This window comes from Felis catus, chromosome F2 (genome assembly GCF_018350175.1).
Source record: "Felis catus isolate Fca126 chromosome F2, F.catus_Fca126_mat1.0, whole genome shotgun sequence".
Classification (NCBI taxonomy): Eukaryota; Metazoa; Chordata; class Mammalia; order Carnivora; family Felidae; genus Felis; species Felis catus.
In genome coordinates, this window is record NC_058385.1 from 76,815,661 (window position 1) to 76,837,056 (window position 21,396).

Consider the following 21,396-nt stretch of genomic DNA (forward strand, 5'->3'; position numbering starts at 1 on the left):
AGGAATGGAGCCCAGCCTTGGATTCCCTTTGTTGACTGCATCCTGGAGGGCAGATCATGGATTTACAGTTATGGTGCTGCAGCATCAGAGATGGGAGCACCGGAGCAGTGGTAAGCCACTGGCCAAGCAGGTCTGGGGCCCGACTTGCTGCTGATTGCTATAGCAGCCAGTTGTAAAGACATCCTTGAAACTAAAAGTAGTATATTCTCTGGCGTGTCAGCGGCATGGATTTTAGATAGCATCTTTTCTTTTGGAGCATGCATGAAAAGGATAATTCAACAAACAAGGTACGCAGAGGAAACAGTAGGCCAAATCTAAGGCTAAGACGTAATTCCTTAACTCTATCAGGCAGAATTAGGAGGTGTTCTGAGTCATCAGGTGGAAGAAGAAAATGAGCACTGTATCTATCTGCCTGTTTAAAAACCACTTCGAAACAAAAACAGAAACAAGAAACAAACCACGTCAATAATGTGCTATAGCACGACCAAAACAAAGCAAATAGGTAACATGTCCCCCAAACAGTGTGGAGGATCCAACAAACATGACAAAACATGGGGTTAGAAAGACCTAGGTTACAGTCCTAACCCTACAACTTACTAGCTGTATGTCCTCAAACAGTTGTCTAAACTCCCAGAGGTTCTTTTCAGTTTTTCTTCTGGAAAAAATGGATGCAGTAAAAAGTGTGTTAAAGGTTTTTGAAATGATTAATTAAAAATATATATAAAAGTACTTAGCATCAAGCCTGACATTAAAACTTGAGTAATTGCATGAATAAATTGAATGAATGAACGAACGAATGAATGAGTAAGCTCTACAGTTGAGTAGAGGAGACACGCAATTCATTATAATTCCAAGTTCTCAAATGCAATAAACATAGCTGCATTGCTCTCCTGGAGAACAGAGTAGATTAATACATTTGGGAAACAGGGAAGGCATCATAGAGGAGTGAATTTGAGATTTGGCTTATGGTGAGATTATTGTTGTTGTTGTTGTTGTTGTTGTTGAAGGGGATGGGGAGGAGATGTTTCATAGGGAGCAAAGGCAAGGTTGGGTTTTTTAACAACCTTGGCAATTGTTTACCAATCTACCCATTAAACTCGGGGTTAATACTGATGAAAACTACATGTGTATGCATGCAGTGTCATCAGTGTAGAATCAATTTTATAATCACATATCCAGAAGCCTTAGGGCTTGATTTGCTTTAGAATTCCTCTCTCTCTCTCTCTCTTTCCTTCCTTCCTCCCCTCCTTCCCTCCTCCCTCTTTCCCTCCTCCTTTCTTTCTTTCTTTCTTTCTTTCTTTCTTTCTTTCTTTCTTTCTTTCTTTTAGAAAGGCTGTGTCCTCATTGGGGTCAGGGACAGCAAATGAACGAATATTTTTGCAGTGAACCACAAAGCCATTCACACTAATGGGACACTTAAAGACTGCAAAGAGCCTCATGTGGAGACGGGTACCATTTTACTGCCAAATACTTATAGCAAACTTTCAGTTTTCAGAATTTTGGATTTCAAAATTGCAGATAAGAGACAACCTGTACAGGCATTCAGAAAGGAGCCTGACCAGATGCAAACACGCTTGGCCATATCTGCAATAACCATGAAACCCCTTAGGACAAGGGGTCCAACGGGGGAAACGTTAGGCCCGTGTCCCACCTACGGTGCAATAGATTCTTTGCTCCCTGCTTTAAAGAAGCTCCCAGAATTAGGAGGCCCTCTGGAGAAATCTGGGCCGTCACGTACTAATTAACACAAATAGCAGTCCTCACGTGGCTGGATTATGTCTGAAAAATCATCCTTGACAGTGTACATCTAAGCATCTCAGGAAAGTGATGACAAGTAAGTGTTTTCTCTCTCTAATAGCTTGAGTTGCAAGATATTTCAAAAACAAGATCAACAGAATACCAATTTGTCTGACAAGGGAGAGAAAATGTGAGGCATGTTTTTCTGACTATTTTTTTTCTTGAGATGTCAAAGATTTAAGTCAAATCTGCAGCTCTTCAGCTTCTTTGGGTGTAATTCCAGAAGCATGGCTTAATGTGCTGGGCTCTAATGTAGTTAACATGATGAGAGCAGAAAGCTTCATCTTATCGCACTCATTTTAAGACGATCTCTTAATTTCTATTAAAGAATCTTTGCAAGGGAATTGGCAAACGAAGTCCCACCAGTCACTGGCTGTGAGGGATGCACACATCAAGACATGGGATTATCTGGGCTCAATCTTTTGCATTAAATGTAAGACACTAAGCGCTTAGCGTAGACAACAAAAGATCATGTGTGGACACTGAGAATCCTTCAGTGAGTTTGTCTTAATCACTTGATCTTACCAATCCTGTGATACAAACATATTCTCATGTGTCCCCACTCGGGATGAGAATTGGAATGAATATGGTTTTAGGGCTTCATGATAAGAAGCACGAGGACTCTGTCCAGGGTGGCTCAGAGCACAGGAATCGAGTCACTTCCAAGCCCCTGCCCTTGCAGAAAGAAAGAGTAGGATGAAATGAGTTTTAAAAATTCCAAAGTGTGGTGATGAGCTGGAGTCCGGGAAACCCAGCCAAAGCTCATGAGATGGTAGGATCTGGAAAAAAATGTGAGGGCGGGATTGCCTTTTGGAAAGCACTGCATTTGGACTCAGACAGATCTAGGCTTGAAACACAGTCCCCCACAGATTAGTCATGTGATTATGAACAAGTCATTTGAACTTTCTATGCTCTGAGCCCCCCTCTCCACCTGAAAAAGAAAGAAAATGCTGTCAAAGTGCTCTCACTACAAGGATTCAATGCAAAAGTACCTGAAACGTGTTGATAGAGGCAGCTATTAGTACAGGATGGTGTTGTTGATTGTGACGATGAAGATTGATGATGATGATGGTGGTGATGGTGATGATGGTGGTGATGGTGATGATGATGATGGTACTCATGGCAAAGGTGATGATGATGATGTGATGATAATGATGGTGGTGATAATGGTGGAGATGATGGTGATGATGATGGTGGTGATGATGATGGTAGTGGTGGTGATGATCATGATAGTGATGAAGATGAGGATGAGGATGATGATGATGGTGGTGGTGATGGTGATGATGATGGTGATGGTGATGGTGATGATGGTGGTCATGGTGATGATGATGATGGTGGTCATGGTGATGATGATGATGGTGGTCATGGCAATGGTGGTGATGATGATGTGATGGTAATGATGGTGGTGATAATGGTGGAGGTGATGGTGATGATGATGGTGATGGTGATGGTGATGATGCTGATGATGATGATGGTGGTGATGATGATGATGGGTGGTGAAGGTGATGGTGATGGTGATGATGGTGGTCATGGTGATGATGATGGTGGTCATGGCAATGGTGGTGATGATGATGTGATGGTAATGATGGTGGTGATGATGGTGGTGATAATGGTGGTGATGATGGTGATGGTGATGATGGTGATTAGAAGTGGCGGTAATCAGATGACTTCAGATCCAAGGGTCTGGGATTTGGAATGATCATAGCTTCACTGTCTAGCAATATTGTGGTGCATGGGGGTTGAAGTCTAGCATAAAGATGAACAAATTGAATTAAGAACATAAATGCTGACTGGAAGAATTGGAAGAAATATCCACTCCGTTGGCAACCAAACCAAAATTTCCTCTCTAACATGTGTCATAGACTCTTCCATGTGCTAAAGACACAGTGACAGATTAGATGGACAAAATCCTGTCAAGGAGAATTTATCTGCTAGAGAAGGAAAATAAATGGGAGCACATGGACAAATGAATACAGGAGAAATGTTCGGGTACTGATAAAATCTTTTTAAAGTATAGCAGGAATTATGTGTAAAGGAAAATGATATTATTCTTATTATTATCGGTTTTGGTGGGGAGGGAAGACACGAGCTATTTTTACCTAGAGTTGTCAGAAAAAGTCTCCCCGAGAAGCACGTTTTTGAATTGAAGCTGAAATGATTAAAAAAGGAGACTCTAGTTTATGTAGGACTATGTAGAGCATGGTAAGGATTTCAGAGGGTTTTTCTCTAAGTAAAAGGGAAGATGATTATACAGGTTTAAGCAGGGGATGACATAATCTGATTTTGCCTTAGAGGATTACTGTGGTTGCTGAGTGTAGGGTATTAAGCTGCCGGGGATCCGGGGTGGTAGGAGGGAAAACAGGAAATCCAGAGAAGAGAGGACAGGACTTGTGCTAGGTTCATGGCCGTGGAGAAACAGGACTTGGTGGAACGTGGGGATGTGTTTTGGAGATAGACTGACACTATCTCTATGCGCTAAGAGAGTGCCCGAGTCACAAAACTCTGCAAACCAGGAATCAACAGTATCCGATATCAGACCGCAATCTGGTGAAGCAAGTATACAGTCTTCTAGGGACTCGCCTGGCACCTAGGCTACGTTCTGATATGCAGAACTGAGCTTCACATTCTGTTCAGACCCGTGTCCCTACCGACCTCTCCCTGTACTCCCTACCACGTCTTCAGGCTTTGGCCACACTGACACACTTTTATTTGTACCAATGCTGTTGTTTTTTTTTTAATTTTTTTATTTTTAAATTATTTATTCTGAGACAGAGAGGGAAGGAGGGCAGAGAGAGAGGGAGACACAGAATCAGAAGCAGGCTCCAGGCTCTGAGCCATCAGCACAGAGCCCGACGCGGGGCTCGAACTCACAAACCGTGAGATCGTGACCTGAACCGTGACGCTCAACTGACTGAGCCACCCAGGTGCCCCTTGACCAATGTTTTGATTCCTGCAGTTGATGTCTGTGCCAGTCCTACCTGGAGCGCTCCGGGAGACATTTCCAGAACTCTCCACCTGGGTAGCCTCCCTCCCGTCTCCAGATCTTACTTTCCGTGTCATTTCTTTGGAAGACTTTCCTGACTGCGTCCGCTGGGTTTACTCCGCTCCGCACTAGTGGAGCTCCCCACGTTTCTTGATTATAATAACAACATGACTAATAGGTCCCATTTCTTTCAGGCTCTGGGGCAGTTTCCATGAGTCAACACGCTACTCCTCACAACAGCATCATAAAGTCGATAGCTGTGTTACCTCTGTTCTCCACACAACACATCTGCCGTCCAGGGCATTTGGGCAACACAGCTGATGGGAACTGGGCCTGGGTCTGAGCAAGACAGGCTGACTCCGCGACTGTAATTCTGAACCATCCACTCTGACCTCCAAGAACCCGGTGACTTTCATATTTGGTGTAATTATTAGGTCGCTGCCTGTTTTCTCTTCGGCTTCAAGCTTCATCAGGGTCAGAAGACCATCTGGTCTTGCTGGGAAGAAGCATCCAGCCTTCTAACTAAGGTCCTAGCCCGGAGCTTGGGGCAGGGTGATCACTTGACAAATATTTGTTGATCATTTATCATTTCGAACCAATACCGCGTGGACCCGCACAGAAACCTCCTGGGCCCCCCAGGGGCTGCTCCTGTAACGTGGAAGTGGGCTCATTCCGTGTGCACGGGCTTCAGCTCGCAGAACCCCTGTAGGTCAGCCTGGGGCCACCCCTGCAGGGCTTCCTCGCTTGGCCCATCCGTCGATTTCCACGTGGGGTGCGTTGGCCGAGTCCCTGGCTCAGGCCCCAGGCGAAGGTCCTGTGATAGCTCCTTCTGCACTGCTTGAGGGGCTTCTGCTGAGAACTTGAGGCTCTCCTCAGGGAGAGGGGGCTCTCTGGCTCTGTTGGGGCACACAGCGCTCACGGGAAAGGCTCGGCCATCAAAACCTGCCACACAATGGTGCCATTTTGATCTGGAAACGCGCTTCGCATCTGAGCTTCCCTTCCTGTGCACAAAGCTGACACTCCCGATGACCCAAAGCAACGAGAGGGCCGTGAAAGCCTCCTCTTTTGTGGCAGACGAGTTGGAGATCAGTCTGGACTTCACACTGAAGGAGGGGCTGGGGACCTGCATCCTGCCCCTGAGCTGGCTGCACAGACTCCAGAACTCTTTGAAGCTAGGCCCCTCGCCTGCACAGGGCGATGGCATCATCTGGAGTCGCGGGTATTAAAACAGACAGTGTTTTAACCATCAGCAGCTGCGTGCATGAAGGGGGTCCCCCAGTTCCACACAGCACTTTTCAGCCTGGAAAATGAAATCCTAGCTGACTCATTGGCCTAAGGACAATTGACAGCAATGGATATTCTGACTTTAGGACTGGAGCCGTCATGTATAAAGCACTTATTCTGACCTAGTGCCTTAAAGAAGTTGGGATAGACTGCGGTCTAATAACAACACCAACAGCAAGAAGCTGGGAAACCTCAGCGGCTTTGACGCAACAAAGGCTTGTTTTGTTCTCATCGCGCCCCCTGCAGGCCGGGGGTGGTGGAGCAGAGACCCAGGCCTAACTCGCAACTCCCACCACCTCCCTCCGGTTCTCCCCCCACCCCCGCCACCCCCGCCCCATTCTGGTTCCAATCACAAGAATGAGACGGTGGGGAGGGGGGGGGTGAAAAGAGGCTTTTCACTGCCTCTTACCAGAAGCGGGACATCACTTCTACTCAGGTTACTCTGCAAGGCAGTGACAGGACATCACTGGTTATTGGGGGGGGGGGGGGGGGGGGGGGCAGGGCTGGGAAATGAGGAAGAGTACATCGCGGATTTGGGTGGGCATTCACAGCCCCTGCCATCCCTACAATATACCAGGTGCCAAGCATACGGGATTTCACAAACCAATCGTATTTTCTCGATATAAAGTTTCGCATTGTGTTATGTCTTATGTTATGAAATTGGAATGTGTTTTATAATCAACATTTACATTGCATCCAGTAGGGCTTTTTTCATGAACAAAAAGTTGTCACGGAACTGATGATGTTTGTTATCATCACGGGCGTACTCAAATGAAGACTTTCTCCCTTAAGAGGCTCACGTTCTAATGGCAGGAACAGAACCCTAAGATTTTTGCAGGAGTTACCTAGCACCGGAAGCACAGGAAAGCAAAGTGTTGTCAAGGTTCCTTGCAAAGGCAGCCGATCCAGCCAGGGAAGGGTCAGAGGGGGCTTCCTGGAGGAAGTGGTTTCTGAGATTTAAAGAGCAAATAGGACTTAGCCGTGAGGAAGAAAGAGACAATGTTTATAACCGCAGAGGCAGGAAAGAGCATAGCAAATAATTCTACACTGCTAGAGAACAGTCTTAGAAATGAGGGGATTTGAGAGATGGAGAGAGAGGGACAGAGACGGGGGGGGGGAACTGGAACACACAGATGTGATTCTGGATTCCTAATGAAGAAATGAGGGGCTCTCATGTCAATATTACTTGAGAATAAGTGACGGGTCCTGATCTCAGTACAAAAGAGATCTATTGTTCCTACCCGAGGAATTAAATCCTGGATGCCTGTGTGATCTGAATCCCCTTTGGCTGGGATGTGGCTAGCGTGGAGAAGGGCGGGTGTGTTTGGGTGGTGGCAGGAGATGGGGGATCCTAAAGGGGGGGTCGTTTCCTTTATCTTGAATCGTCTCACCAGAGCCAGAAACTCGGGCAGTGCCGTGCTTAGTAAAGCCGGCCTTCTGGGTCACAGCCCTGTCCTCCCCGTCAGGGGAAATGTACACGCCATTGCAACGAAGGAGCGCCTGACCTTTCATTTATTGTGAGGGACACGTGGGTCCCCTTGGAGGGGAGCAAAGGCTCTCGTGCTCGCCTGTCCCTTTCACCACCCGTGCCCTCTCTAGCCGCCCTCACCAAATTGTCTCTGCTGCCTGGGTTTTTCTACAAGTTCTGTGGAAGCAGAAAGAGGGAGACAGGAAGGAGCTAGCACCCAGATGAGTGACAGGGGCTAGTGACGCAACGTGAACCTCATGTGTGGCCCACGCTCGTGCACAGATGTCACGTGTGCCCCTCACAGCGCTGGGATGTCAGGCTCAGAGACAGCAGCTGCACCAGGAGCCTCCCACAGCCTCCTGCTTTCAGAGGACCCCGGAGGTCAGGATTTGGATGCCAATGGCAGGCTGTGACATCGGGAATTGTCACTTGTGAGTCCCCTGCAATGGCCTCCTCCCTGACACACTGGCTGAGCTCACGCTTAGGGGACCACGAGCAGGACTCTCGGAAGAAAAGGAGAAAAGTTTGTCTTCCATCGAGTTGCGCAGAATTATTACAGAAAAAAACCTAGAGATCCGTTTTTTTTTTAAGTTTATGTATTTTGAGAGAGAGAGAGAGAGAGAGAGAGAGAGAGAGAGAGAGAGAATTCCAAGCAGGCTCCGCACTGTCAGCGCAGAGCCCGATGCGGGGTTCGAACTCACAAACTGCGAGATCATGACCTGAGCCAAAGTCAGACATGCAACCACCTGAGCCACCCAGGTGCCCCTAGAAACCCATTTTCATTTCACCATGTATGTTTTCCATCTTGTTTAATTTCTTTTGAGTTATATCTAACTCAATGTATTTCTTCTGAGTTGTATCTAAAGGCATGAGGAATAGGTAGCCTTCTCAGGGTCCAGGGACCCTAAGGGAAATAACTCTGCTCCGGCCCACCCATCCGCATCAACTCACACCATCCCAGTGTCTGTAGGACCCCCTCTCCTGTCTCATTCCCACGCCAGTCCTCTGTCCGCACTGACACAAATCTCAGGGCGTGGACCGAGCCCACACAGCTGTCCAGGGGGCACGTCTCTGGGGCTCTGGGAAGGTCTCTCGTTGCTTATATAAAGAGCTAGTGTTGTCGGCCATGTTGCCTACCCAGACCTCAGGCACAGAGTGAGTCAGTGATTCTGCTAAGTCAGCTAAGGAAGATTCAGGGTGCCCGACAAACCCAACTATCGCTGAGCTTTGGAGACCCCTCTGCACGCTCTCCGGCAAGTCCTTGGGGTGAGGATATGTAAACACAGAACAGCAGGACAGGTATAGTTGCAAATATCTAGTTGGCTTCCATGGGTTGATCTTTTGGGTAAAAAAACACACGGGATTGATTCAGACCCTAGCTCAGCCACTTTAAAACAGTGATCTTGGGGAATGACCTGTTCTCTGAGCCCCTGAAAATAACAATTAAAAAATATGCCACATCCTGTCTACTGATCTCATAATATTGTGGTGGGGATCAAGATAACAGGTGTGGGGACGTTCAGTCAATTATAGTTATTCAAAACTGAGTTTTCACTTACCTGATCTGTTCCTATATTTATTTCACATATTCAAAGCCAAACTGCAAACCCATTAATTCAGATTTATCCCAAGCATGCTAAGAGACAGAGGGAGAGGGTCGGGGACCCACCCTATTCCAGGAGCTTTTCTTCATAACTACCATTTACTGACCTCCAGCTCTGCTCTGGCCCATCGCTAATTCTCTGGTGCACATTCTTGCAGGTGATCCACAGGACCTGCAGGATAGGTTGCTTTTCATTTAACAGATGAGATCGGGATTCAGAAACACAAATCAACCTTTACAAGGTGGTATAGCTATAGATTGCAAAGTTGGGAATTAAACTCAAGCTCTCTGGGTCTAACGTATTCTTTCCAAAGACCACGCAAGGATTCTTTCCACCACTGTCTGCGACTCCCATGTGGAGAGCTTTGTTTCAAATGCTGGAGGTGCTCAGATAATGCTTAAGTATTTGACGGCACTGACCTTCACCTGGAAAGTCGAGCCACAGGTCTGCAGAGAAGCAAAAGGGTTTGCAGCAACAATGCCTCATTTCGTAGAGAGGTTTTACAAGGATAGAAGTTCAGAGTTTCTTCTTTGCTCCATCCCTTTTTGCATGCCCCTCTTCTTGCTAGTGTCTCTGCTCATCCGTGTAGGAATCCTACTTCATTAATCATTACCAATGCACCTTTCTACTCCGCACATTGAACCTGTGAACGCAGAGAAATGTACTGGGCAATGAGAATTCTTACTAGTCACTTCACAAGGCTGCTGTGAGCACCCCGTGTAGAAACACTTGGCCCAGTTCCTGGTGCTTAGTAAACACTCAACAAATTGAAAGTGTCGGCAGCCATTGTCCCACCCTGCTGTCCCCAGGGTGGCCTTCCGAGTCGTAATGACATCAGAAAACACACAGCAAACATTACAGAACCACAGAGTCGTTTGTTTGGTTTTACTGGCTGGGACAAACATCTCAGACAGAAGCACTACCCCAGAGACGGGACGAAGACACGTTGGAGGCAGACCCTGAGCTCCGGGCCACAAGGGTTTACACGAAAGGTAAGAGAATATACCTGCTTTCTTACAGACCCACAAGGCAAAGAAGACCCGCGTGGCAGACTTTGTCCTCTTCTCTGAGGCAACCGATGGTAACTTGGTCCAATGGATTAGACACTTTTTGTCTTGTAGGGAAGTGGGGAGAAAGGAAATAGAAAGTGGGAACATCTCCCCCAGTAATTCAGCACACACCCCAGTATTTCAGTATCCTTCCCAAGACTTCAACATCTTCCCCAGTATTTTGGCTTTTCCCAGTACTTCAGCATACTTTCCATACTGAAGCATACTCTCTGGGACTGGAGTATCCTTTCTGAGACTCCAATGTCTTCCTCAGTACTACTGAGCATATTCAAGGGGCAGGGGAGATTCCTTTCTTTTTGGCCATGGTAAGAATATAGGAAGCAGGAAGTTTGCTTTCTGGAACAAAGGCCAAATGAAAAATCCCAGGTGCACAGTGGAGGTCCCATGAATTGTAGCTATTCCTATCTATTTTGGCCTTACATTCCGCTGACGTATGTCTCTTGTCTCCCCTGCTTGACTTTAAGTGCCAGGCAACAGGATCCATAGCTGATTTTTCTTTTTATTGCTTCTAGGACTTTGCACATGGAAGGAGCTCAGTAATGTTTGTGCAATATGTGGTGTGCATGTGGGCATGTGTGTGTGTAATCATAGGAACCCGATCACTGGTTTGGTATGCATCACTCACTATGAACTAAAAACTGCACTAAATCCTTACATGCTGGGGTACTGATGGTAGGCATGACCACATTCAGAAGGATGGGCTTAGAGGCCAAATCTAAATGAGCAGAACACCCAACCCTTAAGATTTGTCACCAGGGGCGCCTGGGTGGCTCCGTCAGTTGAGCGTCCGACTTCGGCTCAGGTCATGATCTCACGGCCTATGAGTTCAAGACCCACGATGGGCTCTGTGCTGACAGCTCGGAGCCTGGAGCCTGCTTCGGATTCTGTGTCTCCCTCTCTCTCTGCCCCTCCCCCACTCGTGCTCTGTCTTTCTGTCTGTCTGTCTCTCTCTCTCAAAAATAAACATTAAAAAAAATTAAAAACAAAAAAAGATTTGTCACCAGAAGTTTGTTTCAGATTCAGCTACAACTCATTGAACACGTGTTAGATGGGATGGTAAGAGATTCCATGATATTTACAGTTAGATTCTGAAAAAGAGGTGTTTATCCACCTTATGGATGAAGAAACCGAGGTTTAGAGAGAGGAGCTAATCTGCCCAAGGTCAGGTACCTGGCACCGGGTTGAGCTGAGATCCTGAATGTAGGCACATGTATTTCTTGGGAAAGACTACGAATTGAAATTGCGGGGAATTCTCTTACTCATCATTATCTAATGGTGAAAAAAAAACAAGGTGAACTCTCAAATATTATATGCCCGATAATTATTTTCTATGAAAAGCCAATTTCTTAATTTTCCTGAAGTAATTTTTACAGCTATCAGCCTGCTTCACTGACCATTGGTATGAATTTGGGTGAGTATAAAATATTCATAAAATCCTATTGATTGAAATGAAGGAGACCGTTGACCCGGGTTCAGAAAATTTGGGGGAAAAAATTATATTACAATGAGATGCAACATGTTCCATAACATGATGAAGATTTGAAGACAAAGTTCTCCCAGAAAGGCCTAAGAACCATAGCTGCCTTAGGTTCTGGATTCCATCAAATGTGTGTTTCCTTGTCCAAAACAGGAGACCATCTTCCAGAAATCAGTTCCTGAGTTGGTTTCTCCTCGCCTTACTTCATCACGTTCTGTACCTCCTTAAGAACCTCTCATCACAGCCTGGTTTACTGTGTCAAGGAAGACAGGATGCTTCCTAGACCCTTAAGGTTTCTGTGTGGGATATAAAGGTAATAGACACGAATTGGAGACAAATCATGTAGTCAAGATTAAATGCTAAATTGTGGGAAACAGATATAAGTGACACTTCAAGGCTGTGCACTGAGACTCAAGGGAGTGGCTCTCAATCCTAAGTAGACCCTGATGTGACCTCCACCCACTGTACTTAGGTGACTTGGGCAATTGGCCAAAGTACTGTCTCCCACATCTGCGTGACCAGGAAAATAATATCAAAGGAGAAAATCAGTTGTTATGATAATATGAGATCCTTAGAAAAGTACCAGGCACAGAGTTGGGCTCTAAACAGGCATTTAAAGATACCAAGTTGCCTTACGGCTCCGTCTCCTCAGTTCCCATTTTGGGAGAAAATATAGTCAACAGTCAGAGAAGTTTCTTGAAGGGGACCTTACAGAAGGAAGTTGGAAGGGGTAGGAGAGACTCAAGTTTAAGTTGTGAGAAGTTGGGTATTTTGAACATCCAGCCAACTTAGGAACACTAGTGGTTTATTCCTTGCTGTCTTTAGCTACTTTAGAATCAGTTAAAAATTTTGAACCATGGCATATCTGACTCAGCTTACCTATGTAATGAAGTATATTGTCTGCGTTTCTTTATTCTAACAACTAGACTCGCTGTCCCAGGCCTGATGATTATTTGGTTATATGATCCATCTGGTTCTTATCCCTGAAACTATAAGAAGGTCAGCAAGGGGGAAGAGTTTTCTTTATCAGTCAACTCCGAGAAACAACACTGGATATATTCTAGAAAGGGAGATGAACCCCGAAGATGGCAGAGTGAGGATGGTGTAGTTCAGTTTCTTATCCCTGAGAACAGCCACGGAGCTGGCTCTGAGAAGCTGCAGGTGTAATTCTTGTCCCCTGGTAATCAGTAAAGAGATTGCTTTATAAGTAGACGGTGGCCATTTTGCAAACTGAGAAAATTGGAGAAAATCACGTTAAATGTGTAGTGTGTCTGTTGAAAGAACCTGTAAACCTTGAAGGGAAGAAGGAGGCAAAGGAAACTGAAAACTGTTCTTTATTCCCTTAAGTGAGCACCCTGGGATGTGAAGTGTTTGACATTTTCCTCCCTCAAAGATTAGGGGATAATAAAATTTAGAGTCAGACCCCAGTTCTAGGGTCACTTCTTCCAGAGTACCTCCCTGATATTTCTAATTATATCAAACCTATTCTTTGTATTATTAAAATACAACACATTTGTCTCTCATAGTTCTTATATAGAGCTGAATCTGTTTTAATTTTCCACTGTGTTCCCAGCACCCATGAGAGTCATGCACATGGGCATTATGCATGTGTTTGAAATAACAAATTTAGGGGTGCCTCTGTCAAGTGTCTGACTCTTGCTTTTGGCTCAGGTCATGATCTCATGGTTTGTGAGTTCAAGCCCTGCATCAGACTCTGCGCTGACAGCGTGGAGCCTGCTTGGGATACTTTCTCTCTCTGTCCCTCTCTCTCTCGCTCTCTGCCCCTCCCCTATCCATGCTCTCTCTCTCTCTCTCTCTCTCTCTCTCTCTCTCAATAAATAAATAAAACTTAAAAGAAAAAGAAATAACAAATTTATTACACTCTCTTTGAGAGGCCAGATAAAGCAGATTAAAAAAAAAATTCAAATCCAATGATACTTTTTTAAAACAAATGACAGAAAGCAGACTACAAATGTATGAGACACAAGTGTAATTATTTTGGAAATAAAATCTGGGAAGCAGTGATGCAGTGAAATGGTATAAGCAACCTCAACCAGTACATGGTGGCAATTCCCTTGCCTTCGATACCTTCTGCTTCTCTCCGAAGACGGGACAGGAAACTGGCACCCGTGAGGCTAAGTTGCCTCTGTGTTAGTCTCCTTCCATTTTGAAAGATCCCAGAGAAATGCTCTGATTGGGAAGCTTTGGGTATTAAGCCGACACACATTCAAGGCTTAGCTTACCCTTGATGTTTTCCACCATGGTACACAAGGTACAAGGGAATAGGCTTGCTCCCCCAGAACAGGTTGCTGTCATTCAAGAGCAAATTAGATCGGGTACCAAGCAAGGTGAAACAGTATGGCCACGGAGTCTATTTCAGCCACGAGAGAAGGTCCTCCGCAACTCATGAGAAAAACACTTTTCCTTCTCAGAGCTCATTTCTCTTTCTTAAGATACATAAGAATTTAGTCCAGTGGACTCTTTCCTCAGAGCTGACCTTTGGACTGGACAGATTATATAAATGGATGTCTGCATATATACCGAGATCAAACATGTATGTATACATAGTATATGCCTTCTCTTCCCATGCGCCCACCATTTCCACAGCTGACTGCTCTACCGAGGTGCTCCTCATGAATACGTCATTGCTGCCCCTAATATAAGGGGTCCTTCCCTACAGGAGCTGACTCCACTACATAGATAAGCTAACAAAGGCTCCCCGGGAGCTATAGAGTTAAACATGTCTGGTGCCATTGTACGACACAAGAATCATTTCCCCATTCAGTGGGAATTCCTCGAATACATGGACCGTGAGTTCCTGTCTCTGTATCCTGCACGGCCTTTACCATGAGACTTAGAACATAATAGATATTCTGTTAGCATGTGAATGAATGGATGAATGAATGGGTAGAATATGCACAGCTAAAAACCAGAAGCTAACTAGCTTTACATAGCTAAGGATTTCAAAATTTATCTATTGCTGACGTAGGATGTTTCTTATCAAATCTGAGCACGCTGTATTTTAATTAACCTTTTTAATCTAATTATTAATAAACGTTATTTAAACTTAAATAAAATTTAATAAACCTAATCCTTTTAATAAACTTTATTAGTATCTGCCATTCAATTTTCTAATTGAATTCAAAGGCTGACCTCTCTAGATTTTCTACACTATGATATTTAGAAGCAACACCCAGTCCAGAGGAATTAGTTTCTTATGAAAACACCTGCCATAAAGAATAAATAAAGGCTGATCAAGATGAACACATATTCGCAATTTACCCTGCATCTTAAATGTGGACTTGTTAATATCTTTTTCCTACTGGTGATGGTGGCTCGGAATTTGACGTTAGCAAATATATTTCCTCTTCAAATGACCGAACTTCAGTTAAGTTGATCTAGTCGAAATTTTAGTCAGTTTTGGTTACAGAGGTAGTACAACTTCACTTGGTATTTATTTTTCAGAATATACGAGCTTTTTGGTTGACATTTGTCAGCGTTAATGAATCCACAGAGCTGTATGAAAGAGATTGGCTGATTCTGGAGACTTTAGAAAAGTCATGGTGCCCATCTCAGAAGTAAGGGGTGGTAAACAGATTCTCAGATATTGGTTTTCTGTCTACCTCCTGTTCTCTCTTTGAAATAAAGAGCATAAACTGGGTAGACAGAGGCGTAGACAGAAAGAACAAGAACTGCCCAAACAAGCTAACAACTTAAACTACAGCATTTACTATTAAAGACCCGTGAGCTTTTTTGTGGAGCTGAGCGATGAAGGAATCCCAACTAGCCACAGGATGAAAACACTTGTATTGGCAAGTATTTCTAAGGAAAGCTCATGTGATAGGCATCTGTAAGAGGTCAATGAAAGCTTGCAAACATGATATGCTTTCCTTCATTGAGTGTAACTGTTCATGTTTTATTCATGAGAATCCCTGAAGCCTGGGTCTGAACTCTTTGGATGGCTTCTTTGTGTGCAAATGGATGCCTCTCCTTCCAAAGAACCAGGAGCAGGATGTCCTGCTCTACAAGAGGATGGACCTTACGCAGCTGTTTTTCTTGGTAGCTGGAGACTAGTATAGTCCCAGACACAATGGGAGATCAAAACCCAGGAAAGAATTCAAGGTAGGGCAAAGGGGGAGTACAAAACCTTATGTTTGGGAGGGCCCGTAGGAGGCAGGAACAGGAGATAAGGATAAGCCTAAGGAACCAGAGAGTGAAAGGGAATGGGCCATGGAGTAAATGAGGAAGATCTTTTGTCTTAGGGTTGTGGTTTGAACTGGGAGGTACTTAGACTGATATAAAAGTCAAGTCCCGGGGCACCTGGGTGGCTCAGCTGGTTAAGCATCCGACATCGGCTCAGGTCATGATCTCTCGATTCATGGGTTCGAGCCCCACATCAGGCTCTGTGCTGACAGCTCAGAGCCCGGAGCCTGTTTCAGATTCTGTGTCTCCCTCTCTCTCTGCCCCTCCCCGACTCGCGCTCTGTCTCTGTCTCTCTCAAAAATAAATAAACATTCAGAAAAATTAAAAAAAGAAAAAGTCAAGTCCTACCACGGTCATCATCTGTTATAATGTGCCCTTAGTCATTGCTGAATTATACTGAAGCTGGGAGGAAAGTAATAATGGCTTGATTTGCCAACTAGACACTTTATACCTGCAAGCCCTTGGTTTAAAAATTATTTTTCCTATTTAATGAGTGAGAAGAATAAGACTGAGAGAGATCACCTTGCTCTAAGTCCCGCAATGAACCAGCCTGTCAGCCATGATCGGGGTCCTCTTCCATCTGATTCTAGAACCTAAGCCTGCTGCCCGGTGGCATGTTGCCTTCATAAATTAGGATGAAAAAGTGCCTGGGTCAGAGGCCACAGGTCAAGAATGGAAAATGGGAAGGAAGGGGAGAAAATGAGTGAGAGCTCAAGATTAGAGCTGAGAGGAAATGTGTGTGCGTGTGCGTGTGCGTGCGTGTGTGAACGCATGTTGAGGTGGCTGGGGTGGTGGTGGGGGACAGAGCATTCCATTCTAGTCCCTGAGAAATTGTTCTTGTTGTTCTTCCAGGCATCTGTGAATTCTCTGACCTGAGTGTGGAAGAGCAGTTGGGATTTAGTCTTAGGTTACACTTTCTTAGTGTCCACTGGGAGCAATCTACTCTCCTGGGACTTTGGATACCAGAGCTCAAGGCACTCGGTGAGCTGTGTGGGTGGAACCCCACAGTTAGTGGTGGAGCCAAAGGTGAGAATCTGGGATTTGGGGTCGGGCAGATGTGAACCAAAGTCTTGCCTCTGGTGCCTGCTTACTACCTAGCGGAAGCTGCAAAAACTCAAATGTTCCGTGGGTTTTCGTTGCAAAATAAGTAAAAGTAGGTATCATTGATTCCTCCAAGAATTCTTGGGACGATTCAGTTAGATAGTGTATTTCCGTGGGCCTAGTATAATGCCTGATCCATTGACGCCCGCTCTTTTTGACCTGCTTCTCCAAACCTCACCGCCCTTCACACCGTACCTCCTACCTCCCGGCCACCCAGTGTAGCCTCGGGTACCAAATATTTGGCTCATAGGATAATCGGAGAGATTACCTTGATGTAGATCCATCCTGGAGAAGTTGGAGAGTTGGCGACAAGTGAGTTCAGTACAACAGAATTCCTTCCAAGATTTTTTTCCTTTCCAACACACTCCCTCTAATGGCTTCATTTGCATAATTTATTTCTATCGGGCTCCATTTGAACTTTCAAATAACCAGGACAACTGGAAAGACAGGATTTACTATTTATCTTACACACCTTAATCTTTGTTGTTAGCTTAACCAATGATTGCTCTTAGCCTTAGTAGAAAGAGAGGCCCTTAAGTACTCTAAATTATCTTTCCAAAAATTTGGGGAAGTTTTTGTGGGTGACGGGCAGAATACTTTCTAGTGTCCTTACAGTCATGGCTTGCAGGGGGTGCACACACAGCAACACAAAATGCTAACCCCACTCTGAGCACATGGATTTTTTTTTTTTTTCCTGCACCACTCTCTATACCATTTCATGGCTTGAATTCTGAGAAGCCTTGCAGATAAGGACCAAGGGTAACAATGATAGTGCTTCAGATACCCTACTCCAACGAAAACGCGTTCCCTCCTGGTTAAATCAGGACAATAACATCTTCCATACTTCTTTCACGAATGGATAATGAATAACAGGTGCAGAAGTACAACTGGAAACATAAAATCTGAAAGGAATGAGTGACTTCTCAATGATGCTCTTATTCCTCTGCCCCACTTCTGCTTGGACATCTGATCAACGATGGCCTCTTTGTACATTTGGTGGTAGTAGGTAGAGGTTAGGTTTTCCTGCGTGTCTAGTGAATCTCATTATTTTCTTTTTTTGTAATTTTTAAAAAGTTTTTATTTATTTTTGAGAGAGAGAGAGAGAGACAGAGCGTGAGTGGGGGAGGGGCAGAGAGAGAGAAAGGGAGATACAGAATCCGAAGCGGACTCCGGGCTCCGAGCAGTCAGCACAGAGCCCAATGCGGGACTCGAACCCATGAACCGAGAGATCATGACCTGAGCCGAAACAAGAGATCATGACCTGAGCCGAAACGAGAGATCATGACCTGAGCGAGAGATCATGATGCTTAACCGACTGAGCCACCCAGGGGCCCCATGAATCTTATTATTTTATTGACTAGCTGTTTGACTTTGCATAAGGAGCCTCAGTAATACTGCTTTGCTACTGGGGACGGTAGAGAATCCTTCACAGGAAAGTTCAAAACCTGGAGGGCCAAAATAACTCATTTCTAATAGCATACAGAATATACATTTTACTTTTATAAAGCCCCTGAAACACAATAAGATCTCACAAAATCTTCCTGAGAGATGAGTAAATGCAAAATAGAGAGGGCTAAAGCATTGCTTAGAGGGGTAGATTTCAAAAAGTTTGAAATGATACTGTTGCAATGATTTTTTTTTAAACAGTGTATTCAATAATTCTTGAAATCCATGGTAGTTTTTATTCATCTATTTACTCATTACACAAATAATTACTGAGCACTTACTTTATTCCGGTTGCTGGGTACCAAAGTTTTATGGTCCTCTATCAAATTCATTGGTTTAGTTTAAACTTGATTTCCCTGCTCGTTATTCTAGGGCTCATTTGGGCAAGTTATTGTGTCTTTTGCAGGTAGATGGCCAGTTCTCAGGAGGACTGTGGCCTCCAGAGTTGCACCTGAGCAGATTACGATGCGCTCAGAGTGGCATATAAATATGTGTTGTATAAATAGAATGTTGGAGACACAATACGGAACGAGAAGAGCCACATGTCAAAAAAAAATGCCCTGAAAATAACCACTCAAATGTATGCAAATTGCTTAATTAATTGACCTCATTTGTGCATGCAGATATCCTTTGCCTCTCCCTTTGTGAATTGGTTATTTTTCATTGTGTTCCAAAACAATATTCCAAGGCTAATTAAACCCTTTCAAGCTATAGGTTAATATTCAATTCATATGTAAACACATTTATAAACATTAATCAAATTCAAATTACTCATTTCATAAATACTGTTTTATTCATTTTCAGCTAATAGATGTGTTCTCCACATTTACGCAGAGTTGGTCTTGAGAAGTTCGCGTTTGGGGAGATGGTAGTTATTTAAATGGCAACCTAGTGTTTACTTCAAGTTGATTAAGACTTTTCCTAGTTCCCAATTGTTTGTTTCTACAAAGATTTAGCACAAAGGCTTCATTTGGAGTGTTGGTGGGGCGTATAAAATATAATGATGATTATCAGAGAACTGTTTCATCCCAGAGCATTTGTGTTTGAAGAGATGTCAAGGGAAAACTTGCTGTCTGCTCAGGCTAGACTCAGAGAAAAGCAGAGTGAATCTTGATGGGGTCAACACAATCTCAGATCGAGCCTCAGCTTGGTAATGTATTCATTTGTACATTCATTAATCGCAGGGCTAATTGATGTATTTATTCATTTTTCTTTATCTATCCATCCACCCAAACACGAATCCACTCAATAAGCATCTGCAAAATATCCTTCTGCACTGGAATTGGAAAAGTGCTTGATCCAAAGCAAATACCTAGGAAGAAGGTCTAATCACTTAACCTCTCTGCGTCTCAGTTTCCTCATCTGCGAAATGGAGCTGATACCTACGTCATAGGATGCTGTGAGAGCTAAAAGCCTGTAAATGTATATAAGTCACTTAGAACAGAGCTTGGAAAGTCATACGCACTCAACAGAAAGCCCAGAACATTGGCAAATAATTATCTTTGTTTTATAGATGAAGAATCTGGCTAGAGTGCTTAAGGAATTGCCAAGACACAGCCTTAGGGTAGGCAATCTGACCTAAAGGGACGGAATTCCAGATCAGATTATTCTCCCTTTATATATAGCCTGGATCAATGTATTTGGAAGTATTCTTCTTTTTGATACTAGAACTGTAACTGCACCAACGTGCTTCATTAATAGTGCTTAATTTATTTCTAGCTTTTAAATGCATATGACTTCTAGTTATTAAGTATGCTCATTTATATCACAGGGTGGGTTTTTTTTGACTATATGTATGTTAACAATTCACATTTTAAAGCACTTTGGAACGTAGTTATAAAGAGTATGCATCTTTAAATAATAGCGAATATGTATCTCTATGTGCATATAGGTGCGTGTGTGTGTACTTACCATCTTAGAAACTTTCTGGTGCCACAGTGACCACCTCATGTCGTGTGCGGTTATGCTGAGTGGAGAAGTAGTTAAATATATTCAGAGGTTCTGTAAACCATAAAATCCTGAGTTTTCACCCCTTGTCTTACTTTCTGGTTTGTGATTTATGGCACTACGGTAGAGGCGTGATTTCCATTAATAGACACATGTTGGGGCAAGTTAGTGTCACTGCATTCTTTTGGGCTTGGCCATGAGATTTTGCAGAACGTTGTAAGTCAGGTAATTCGAATCCTGACTCTTAATAGGGCAATCCTGGGCAAGTTACTTAGTACCTCTGAGCATCTGCTTTTTGGTTTGTTTGTTTTTGTTGTCTTGTAAAACTTGGATGAAGTTATCATTCCCAATATAGGGTTGTTACAAGGCTTAAATTAGGATATGTTTGTAAGGTGCTCAACGTCTCAGAAAAATCTCTGAGTTCACTGCTTTCCCGTTTCCCAGTGCACCTTGCGTATAATTCAGAGGTGTGGATGCTTCTGGTGCCATTTCTTACCAACTCCACTTGTACGCATACCTGTCTGGCTTCAGGCCATGCTCAAAGACCTCCTCTCCCTGTGGCTCTCACTAACGCCTTGTTCCAGCACCAGATTTATAACGTCTTATCTATGTTCCCAGAATGCTTCCCATGTGTCTCTCTCCTGTTAAATCTTCCTCTGGATCTCCATACTGCAAGCTGCTCAAGGGCAGAGGTTGGGTTCATCTCTGTTACACTAGAGAGCGTAAGTGAAGCTCAATGCCTTTTGTGTTATTGATAATCTATATTGAATATTACTACAGATGACCATCTCATCCAGGGCACAAAGTGTGTTGCCGCTAATGTGCACAAAGCGGGCACGGACTCCAGAGACGCAGAATGCTTGTCTTTATTCCCTCACCTCCCAACCCGGAATTTTTTTATTTTAGTGTTATTTTTTTCCTTTAAGATTTCTGCAAGTTTCTCCGACTACGTAGGGTACACACACACACAAATAATCACCGAACTAGCCTTGCTTTTGTTTTCTTATCCTCTGTTA